The sequence below is a fragment of the Arabidopsis lyrata genome (genome assembly GCF_000004255.2).
Source record: "Arabidopsis lyrata subsp. lyrata unplaced genomic scaffold ARALYscaffold_1, whole genome shotgun sequence".
Taxonomy (NCBI): Eukaryota; Viridiplantae; Streptophyta; class Magnoliopsida; order Brassicales; family Brassicaceae; genus Arabidopsis; species Arabidopsis lyrata.
Window position 1 is genome coordinate 30,751,722 of NW_003302555.1, and position 11,127 is coordinate 30,762,848.

Here is an 11,127-nt window from a genome sequence, read left to right on the forward strand (position 1 = left end):
TACATGATTATTAATTTAAGATATTAATGGGACCATATATTTACATAGAGATTCTAAAAAAATTATTATCTTATTATCTTATCGAATTTTATCAAATTTTACACTAGCCCAACTTGGGACCGGACAATTTTATTAATTTATAGCGTTTATTAATTTATCGAGTATTAATTTATAGAGGTTCTACTGTATTTACTTTGAAATTATCACTTATATACAGTAAAAAATTTTAAATTATCACTACCAAGTTGGATGGACTAGTGTAAAAAATGACACAATTCGATAATAATTTTTTTGAAAATCCTATGTAAACATAAGATCTCATCAATGTCCTAAATTAATAATTATATAAACTATAATATTTCATATATATATATATATATATATATATATGTATATCTAAGAAAATTTAATAAAATACAATTTTAGTGTTTTTTTTTATTCTTAAATTTACATTCTTGTTGGAGCTATCTTAATCTTTCTTATTGCACTAAAACTTTTGGTGTTGTCTTTTCGAACTGCATTCAAAACTTGTGACGGGATCTAAACGTGATAATTGTCTCTTTATGTGTAACTCGCTCAAAATGTACCTTAATAGCTAAAAAATTGAAATTATAACAAAAACTTCTAAAGGTACCGCATAATCTAAATATATAGATTATAACAAAAAATTCTAAAAATACATCATTATCTAAAAAATATGGATTATAAAGTTAGAATGATTCCCTAGAATAGCACTAAAACAAGTTTTATAGACAATTATAGTCCACACTACACAAATTTTAAAAATTAGCATTAGTGAGTTTACACAAAAACTATTTTATCCTTATATAGTTATGTAAAATAAAAAAACTAATTACAATATAAAATCACGATTATAGCATGATCGCGTGAAACGTCGATCAAATGCTTATATTAAGTTTTTAATATTAAATTTGTGCTATCCTGCTTTATATTTAATTACATATCAGAGTTAGCTCTAAATAGAATCTTTACACATGAATTTCTGGCGGGAGAATAGTTATCAATAAAGAGGAATCCCTTAGATAGCTTGGAAACAACTCTAATATTCGAAAAAAGAGGTCTTGCCTTCCGAGATTTGGCAAAGTTTAATGATGTATTGCTTGCAAAAAAAGCTTTGCAAATTATTTGCTCCCATATTATGAAGGTTAGATATTTCAAGGATGAATCAATTTTAGAGGCAAAAGATTGCAACTACTTGTCTTATGGATAGTTTTCCCTCTTGTCTAGATAGCGCTCATGAAGTAAGGAATTCGATTTTTCATTGGTGATGATAAATCTATTCGGATTGGTCATGACAATATCATACTTTCCCATCCCCGAGACCTGTTGGTGCAAAAATTTTAAATAATGAGCAAACCCTTGATTATTTAATATTTAAGAACGGATCATCTCGCACTTGTGATATAATGTCTATTCAAATTCCATAGATCCAAATGACTATGACTTTCTCTTTATCTATTATCCCCTAAGACTTGAAACTCATGACAAGCTCATATAGAACTATAACACCTCTCGCGATTATACAGCTTTTTCAGGGTATTGGCTCCTTACTCATGACACCCACCGAGTGCAAATCTTCAGGTCATTTCCATGGATCTATTTACCTCAACAATCAAATGTAGAAACTTGCTTAAAATAAAACATTTCTTTTGGAGAGCACTCTCTCGAGCCTAAAATAAAACATTTTCTTTGGAGAGCACTCTCGCAAGCCCTAGCAACCTCTACTCGATTAATCACACAAAGAATGAAAATCAGCTCATCTTGCACACATTGTTGTTCTACAGATGAATCAATCAATCGTGCTTCTTTTACTTGTCCTTTTGCCACAATGGTTTGGCGACTCTTAAATACCTCCATAAACAATCCTACATCATCCAACATAAGATTTTGAAGAGAATATTTTCACCATTTTAAATCTTTATCAAACCTAAAATCTACCAATGGAACAAAAGCTACTACCAATGTGATTGCTACGGAGGATTTGGAAAGCAAGAAACAATTTCGTGTTAAAATATCCGAGAAAGTTTGACAAATATCATCTTAAAAGCACAAATTGAAACAAATAAATGGATAAACATTGAAGACTCCACTCGAAACAAAAAATCAGAATCATCACAAACGACGTCCCACTTAATCACGTCCGATCTCACCATGTTTAAATGCAAAAACGACGCAAATTTTGATTTCTAATCACTAGTTACTAGTGGATGGATTATTCGAGATCATCTTAGCTTCCCAAAGTTGTGGTATGCAGAAACAAAAGCGCTCCTAGTGGCTCTTCAACAAGTTTCCATACGTTGTTTTAAGTCAGTCTCATTTGAAGAGAAGTGTCAAACTCACATCAACATTATCTATGGCACGAGAAAAGATGTGTCAATAACGATTTTTGCTCCAAGACATATATTATTGGCTTGTAAATTCTTTGATATTTGTTTCCTCTTTACAAAAAGAAATTTTTACCAAAACGGCTTGTTCTTGAAATGATTTTTTTACTACTTAAATTTTGTAACCTCGCCAACATGGTTATATTGATTTTTCGAATTCAATATAAAAAATCTAGTCACTTCACTTTTTTCTGTGCAAATAATGATATTCGATTACCTTAGACATATAGGAAACGATCTTCAAAGAAGACACCTCTCCCGCTTCTGTGACTGAGCTTCATCTAAGGTAAGAGAAAATAAAGAGTCCTTCGCGAGAGAATTGGCTAAGCGGTTTGCATCTTGGGGAGAGAAATTAATTAGGAGATTACAACAAAATTAAAAGATATAGAGAAGATATCGTTGAGAATTTCATGAAGTTCTTTGTGTTGAACCTCTGAATGGAGCGCTTTGATAAGTTGGGACGAATCCGAAGCGATGTAAAGATGGTTGACGCCCAGATTGTGGGCATGTTGGATGGCGAGGAAGACCACAGTGGCCTCTGCCATGAGAGGAGAGCTAATAATTGGAGCCAATGTGGATCCATAGTCCACTTTTCTTCCCGATTTGGTGCTGAAGATCCATCCAAATTCAGAAGAATTATTGTCTTTCCATGTCACATAAGTGTTATAGATGATCAGATTTGGGTGTAATCGAGATTCAGCGGGGCGTTTTAAGGGTAAGCGATGCTGGCTTTTCAAATAATAGTCTGCCAATCCAGTTGTCGATTGTTGAATATCTGTGTTTCTTGCAGACAATATCGACCAAATAATCGAGGGGAAAAGCGGTCCGCCTCCTAAGCTAGTTGGTGGAAGGCAAGTCATGAATTTTGAGGCCTCGAGGGCACTTCTGAAGCTTGGTACATGTCCAGGGATTAGAGGGTTTTTGCACGTATACTGAATCCATATCTGGGACACATAGTTGCAATTGAAGAACAGATGCTCTGCAGTTTCGTCTGCACCACAGAGAGGGCATTAAACATGTTTCGATTGATTTCATGCATAGCATATGCTCCGTCGTCTTCTCCCTTTTCACTCCAAAATTTCTTGTTTTGTTTGTGCTCTTAGTCACCGTCGTTGGTTTTAAATCTACTGTTTCTTCATCGTTTGCAAAAAAACTCTAGCTATGTATCTTGGTCGTTTCTTCTTCCCAGATCCACTTACGTCTTTACCTATTTTCTTAGATCCGGTTTGGACATTCACAAATCTGCATAGATCTATACTTTTGTGTTTGCATGTTCGTAAGTTTTCTTGCGGGTCCATTAACTATTCATCCCCCTCTTAATCCACATCCAGCAAGACCAACCTTGTTCTGTCTCTACATGTTCATGTTTTTAGCAATCCAAGTTAATACATGGATATTCACAATTGGATAAGACTCATTATTTGCAAACGTAGAGCTCTAGCTATCTAATAAGTAGAGATACAAGTAGAGATACATTATTTGCAAACTCTAGCTATCTAATAAGTAGAGATACAAGTAGATCCGGAGAGGTCTAACAGAAAAGTTAGAGTGTAAGATTGGAAAACACCAGTCAAAATTAGAGTGAAACAATTGAAACGACGGGTGATAAGATCGGAAAAACAAAAAAAAAATCGAGAAACAAAACTTCGTGTAAATTCTACCCTCTGGCTTACCGAATTAGAGAGGAAGACGCTTTGAGACGGCGACTTAATAGTGACAACGGCATAATTTATGTACTTCACCGGAGCAAAAACAAGTTCTCGAAGACGAAGATGAGAGGACGACGAGACTAAGAGAAAGGTTTTGAGAGAGAAAAAATATGAGACAAAGATGAAGATGGTTTACGGCGACGGTGGCGTGAAGACTTAAGGCGACAGAAGAATATTACAGAGGAGAGATAAAATGGAACAATGAAGAAAGTTAAATGGGTATCCAAAAGTCTGATATTAACAAAAAGGGAGAAGCGCGTGAGGATATTTTGGACCGAAATGTGGGCTAAATATTTACGTTGTCTTGGACCTGACAACGTTTTACCGAAAAACTAATTTGATTCAGATCGGTTGTCTCTCGACCAATTATCTCTATATAAATCATGAGCCGAGATTATAAAGTGCATACCACGAGTAGGAAGTGGAATTAATACAATAAATTCAAAAGCATCAAACCTCTCTTATATAGTTTTTAAAATATTTCACTTTTTAAATAAAAGATATGTGGCATCATTTTTTATTTTCAGTTGTATTAAATATTTTTTATTCTCAAAACACAGTTTTATTGAAAAAAGACATTGTACTATGGAGATTGATTAGTTATGTTGTATTTCTTTTCATCTTTGATCTTTTAAAGAAATATGTGTGATGAACAGTTTTGAAATAAATATAGGAAAAATGCAAAAAAAATATGCCAAAACGAGAAGAAAAGTTTTTATATGAACAAAGATGTATGAGATGTAGCCATTTTGAAGGAAAAATTTGAAATGAGAATATTAATAAAACTACATATACCTTAAAACCAAAATGAAAAATGAACATGTAAGGAGTTAAAGGTAGAAAACAGTTGCATGAGGTCATTATGAAAATTTTAAACTAAAACATCTAATAATTATTATGACACTTACCTTAAAACAAATATTTTGTAAATAGTTAAACCCTACATTTATTACAAATGACCTCATATGATTATTTTCTACATCTCTTATGTTGTTTAGTAAATGTTGTGGTAACACCTCAACTACTACGCCCCCTAAGAGCAAGTTTTTGATACATCTTACTATTGCAATCGTCCAACACAGATCTATCAGAAAAAATAGACGGATTTATTATATTTATGTTGATTCACTAATCTTATTTCAAACAATGTATATAGATTAAATATATACTTACCCAAAGAACCTTGGTTCATGGCAGCTCTAAGTAGTTTGTTGCAATTCTTTATATATTTTGTGTACATTGACGGAAGATCCTACATACAATGGAAAGTAAAACTTAGTTGAATTGGATGATTATTACTTGTGTAATGCATATAAGTTAAAAACAAATGTACCTTTGACCAAACTTCATCACTTGGAATTAGTTTCTGAATAAAACAGTTAATCAATTAGTAAAACAGAATTTGCATTAAAATAAATAAGTCTATAAACTATGTAGTTATATAAATGTTTATTAGGAATGTAGATTAACCTTAGTAGATGCTAAGTTAGAGGCTTTGGATTTGTTTGGAAGAGGAAGCAGAGCACATGATTTTCCCTTTTCCACCAGCTTCTTCACCAATTGCATCTTCATCGAAACTACTTGTAGGATTATGTTGATGTAACAGATTTTTAGGGTCTTGTGATGTAGTATCGTCTGTAGGCTTCTTCTTCGTTGCCTTCATTTTGATCTGCATTACAAGAAAAACCCAAGAATAAATCGATTCTTTCATTTTGTGTTTTGTGGCCAGACAATCATCAATAGAAACAGAACATTTGAAGAAAACACTTGAACTTACCATATGTGTGCTAAACTTCAATAGAACAAAACACAAATAACAGAGACAATCGACAAGTAAAATTTGAGAACACACACTTCTTCAGTAACCGCCATTTTTAAGCCAATCGAGTTAGTTCTATTGAACCAAAACCAGTTAGATTCTACAACGCGGAAAAAACCGAGAAGAAGAAGAAGAGAATAGACTCGAACAATTTCAAAAACAAAATCCCCTAAATTTCACATGCGATACAAGAAACAACATTCAACAACAAAATTAACTTGGTATGAGACCCCCTCATACAACACTAACTCCGTCCATGTATATATGGTGGATAGCGTAACGATGTTAAGAGAGTTAGATAAAAAAAATTAGAGATTAGCGACCGTACGTGGTGGATAACTTGACTCTACTTTTCTCAAGTGACTCACATTTATTTCTTTAATTACGATCATAAAGTGGAGTGTTTACAGCATCTAACATATCATGAAACTTTTTTTGTTTTTTGGGTGGGTTCTTCATGAACATGATCTTTTCCACTATCATGTTCATGATATTCGTTAAATGGCACAGAACCATGAACTTTCATGCATCATTCACATCCCAGCATGCATTCCCCATATTAAATCGTATTGGATAATTGGTATAATTTTGTATTAGCATAATGACTACTAGTTCCCCAAACCACAACATAATATTCACCATGTTCATACTATACATAATGTTCTGGCATAAATCCTCTACTGTGAAATAATACTAAACCGTCGTAACTTGCAAACATTTGGAATTCTGAGCTTTTACACAAGGACAATAAAACCTACATCCTCTGTTTAGTGATATATCATGGATACATGTGAAATTCATGAACTGTTCCACTCCCGCCAAATAGTCCGTGGAGAGTTTGTTTCCCTTTATTTTATTATTTTTCATCAAATTTATTGGTATCCATTTAACTTTTTAAACATCTTAGACTATTTCCAATGTACTTTCCTATTTTATCTTCTAAAATAAAGGAACTCTATTTACTCCAATGTATTCCTCTATTTTTTCCTCTAAAATTTTTAACTCCATTATAGAATAAAAATATAGAGGAAGAAATAGAGATCCTCTATATATAGAACAAAAAATATAGATTTTTATTTTAGAGGTGAAAATAGAGGTGGGTTGGAGTGGATTTTACTCTATAATAGAGTATAGAGGTGGGTTCGAGATGCTCTTAATCAATTTAGTCGACCCCCACTAATTACAATTTCACCTTCGAATATTTGTATCACTCAAATAGTTTTATCCATTAAACTATTATCTTAGTATAAGACGGAGCATAAAACTTAAAATTATTACACCAGCATTCATTATACATTATTCGTATAACGAAGTTAATTCTTATCAAACATATACAAGTTTTTATATTTGGTTACTATTCAAAAATATAAATCTTATTATATAAAGTATGGTTTTCAAAGTTAATAACTCGCATGATCATGACTCGTGTCAAGTCTATCGATCAGATGTTGACATGTGTCAAAAATATTTAACTTTTTTCATTAACAAAATAGGAAAACTAAAAAAAAAAAGGAATATTTACATATACTAATTTATATATCCAATTTTCAAAATTTGTTAACTTTTTTTTTTTACCAAAAAGGAAAACTAATTAACAATTTCTCTTTACATGTGTTATTGGTCAATTAGATTTGGCATGTGTTAATTGTTTTTTTAAATCATTTAGTATGAATATTAACAAATAAACAATAACCCTTGAATTTTTAAATAACATTATAAGTTATTTAACATTCATTTAATTAGATAAAATTATATTTATCATCGTAATATAGTCTTTTTATTCGTTAACTGAAAACACAAAACTTTAACAAAAAATAATGAGCTTATAAGAACGAACGAATATTTGAATATTTGATAAGAATATTAGAGTAGTTATACTTAATTTTATTTAAGAATTTTAACGCAAGTAGTCATAATTATAAACACAAAATATTTGGGAAAATGGCTTATATGATTGAATTTTCGATTACTTAATGAGAATGTTAATATATGTAATTTTAATGATTTATTTATTAATTTTAACTCATTAAAAATTAGTTTTCCATGAGGTAAAACTAACTTATGAGATTACGTTATATAGAAAAACTATATTTTAAACAATGTTTTTTTTCCATAACTTTTGTGGATTTTTATTTTTTATTAAATGTTTCGTTATTTGTTAATTATATTTAAATTTTTAATATTAACTAAGATATAAATTTGATATGAAATACATACGATTTTGATACAAAATTATTATTAGCAGTTTATCCATTAAGATGAACTATGAAGACTTAAAATCAAGTTTATTATGATGCTATAGGTAGTTAAATTATATTGCAAAATGGAATGTGTAAGATTAAAATTTTGTTTTAAAAAATACTAAATTAAATATATAAAAAGTGTGTCGGTTACTATTTAGGATTTAAATATCATCAATACGAAAGAGTGTGTAGAATTAAAATTCAGTTTATTACGATGAAATAAATAGTTAAAATGTATAGAAAAACAGAATGCGTAAGATTTAATTTTTGTTTAAAACAAAATACTAAATTATTAAATATTAGGGAAAGTGAATGGATTACTATTTATTATTCAAAATTCAAATATCATCGATAACAATTTATATTTATAGATTACACCCGCCTATTTAGGCGGGCCTTATCTAGTATGAATATAAGATATATAACATAGAGACTGAAAAATATAAGCTCTATATCATAAAAGAAAATTTGAAACAAACTTTCTACACTAATGTGTCAAATATTTTTCAATGCATGCAATAATATCAAAACAAAGTATATTTAGAAATTTGAGCAAATTTTAAAATGTGATAGTAGACAACAAGAAAATCACACACACACATATATATATATATATATATATATATATATATATATATATAAGATTTCACTCTCCTTTTATTGGACCACTTGACAATTCAGCTTTCCAAAAATAAAAAATAATGATATTTATATTAAACCACAAAAACAAAATATTAAATCACATACATTAATCTATTTTAAATACTAACTTGTGACCTAAAAAATGTAGATTTTTCTAAAAAAGAAAATTTTCATTCTAAATGAAAAAATAATTATCTATAAGAAAATATAAAAAAAAACTAATTATTTATAAGATGAAGAGTCCATGTCGACCTTTAGAAACTTCATATAACATATATCGATATTTTAGTCATAACACCATACATCATAACCAAAATTTCTTAGGTGAGTCTATGGCGTAGTTCCTAGACAATACATTGCGCTAGGAACAAATTATCCGAAACACTTTTTTCCAGAAATCTTTTATGTCTATTTCCAAATATTAACTCTCAAGAAATCTTGTCCGCCTTCATTTGCTAGAACGGAAAAATTAAATTTATGACTTTCACTTTTGCCTCTGATAAATACAAGCATCTTTCCACTTTTCTAGTGAACCCATATTTTTCATCGCCTTAAATCCTTCGACTCACAGATTGTTTTGCCACATACCATTTTAGACTCATGCATATTTCTCATTTACAAACTTACAACATTTCAACAAGAAAAAGCTCCCGTCGACCAATTATTTACAGTAATATAACATTTATTGATTTTTACTATTAAACCATATATCATAATCACTGTTTCATATGTATATATTTGTATATGTATGTATTTATATATGTATCATCTATCAATCTATGTAAGTACATGTAGAATATCAAACTATAGTAGTCACTTTTCACATCACTTTTACCAAAGATGCTCCCTTTGATGTATTGTACTACCACCATCGTTTCATCTTTAACAATATCATATAACTCAGATGACATAATACTTTGAAGCTAAATTTGTGTCGAAGAATTGAGTCTACCAGAAAAAATATTGAGATTAATAAATAAAATATAAGATTCAAGAGTGACAAAAAAAACCTCTCGGTGACAAAAAAACAGATTTGTACATAGATTTTAGGGTGTGAATGGTTGCGCATAAGACTACTTACAACTGTGGAGACTGATATGGTGAATATGTTTATGTGATCTGGTCGTTTTTTGTATTTTTTAGAAAAGAAAATTCCGATTTAGAAAAATATCAGAAAACAACTAATGACCTAAAGACAATTGCAATAATGAACCCAAGAGAATAATATAAAAATTTCAGTGAAACAATCATATTTTAGGTTATGATGGAAAAACGTATTAAAGTAGAAATAGAAAAGACGGAAACAGAAAAAAATTAAATAAATAAATAAATTTTGGCCGCCTACAAATAATATTTACACTTTTTATATTTTTATTACTTTTGTTTTATTTTCAGATGAATTGTTTTTTCCACTTGTTTGGGCCTTTGGCCTAATAAATAAAGAAGTCAGAATAGTAATTTATTACTCTGTTTATACTTATGAACTTTATGTATGACAATCAATCACACTTTTTCTCTCCTCTGCTGGCCAGTATTAAAAAAGTTAGAAACCAAAGTAAATTTATCTGTTTATATATAGGGTGAATTAAAAATATATACCTAGACGACCAAATAATTAAGAATCTATACATGAAGACCGTTTATTTAGGTGGCTTTTTTTTTGCAAAATCAATATGACGAAAATACCCCTACATTACTGAAAAATTGTTACTGTTAAATATTTATGATTTAGTGTATAACTGTTTGGTTAACATGCTAAAACATATGATATCGCAATAAGTTTATATATTATGTGTTAAATACATGTTTATCTATTTAAATTTGTGAATCAATGTTTTATATTTATGTAAATATTAGTTTAATAAAAAAGAATTAGTCTTTTTCTTACACGATTAACATGATAACAATTATAATAACATGTTATATAAAATGATAACGTGCTAACATATTAAATATTCGAATAACATTTGTTTGAACATAGTAATATTTATATTAATGTGTAACCAAGAGCTGACATTCTACTTGATCGCCTCATCCATGGCTTCTTCCACACCTCTCACAAAATGCTTTGAAACAGTCTGCTGCGATTTCTCCTCTAAATTTGGTTCGAGAGGAATAAGCTCAGCAGAATCAAACCAACCATAACTACTACCTCCGAAAAACGCAACAAGAACATGATCAATCCTCCTCATACGACGAACATAAGGAGACACAAATTTTTTATTAAATATATGACCAGGTCACCAAGGCGGAGACTTTACCTTACCCAAACCAAATCTCCAACTTCAAACCCATAACGCAATGCCCTT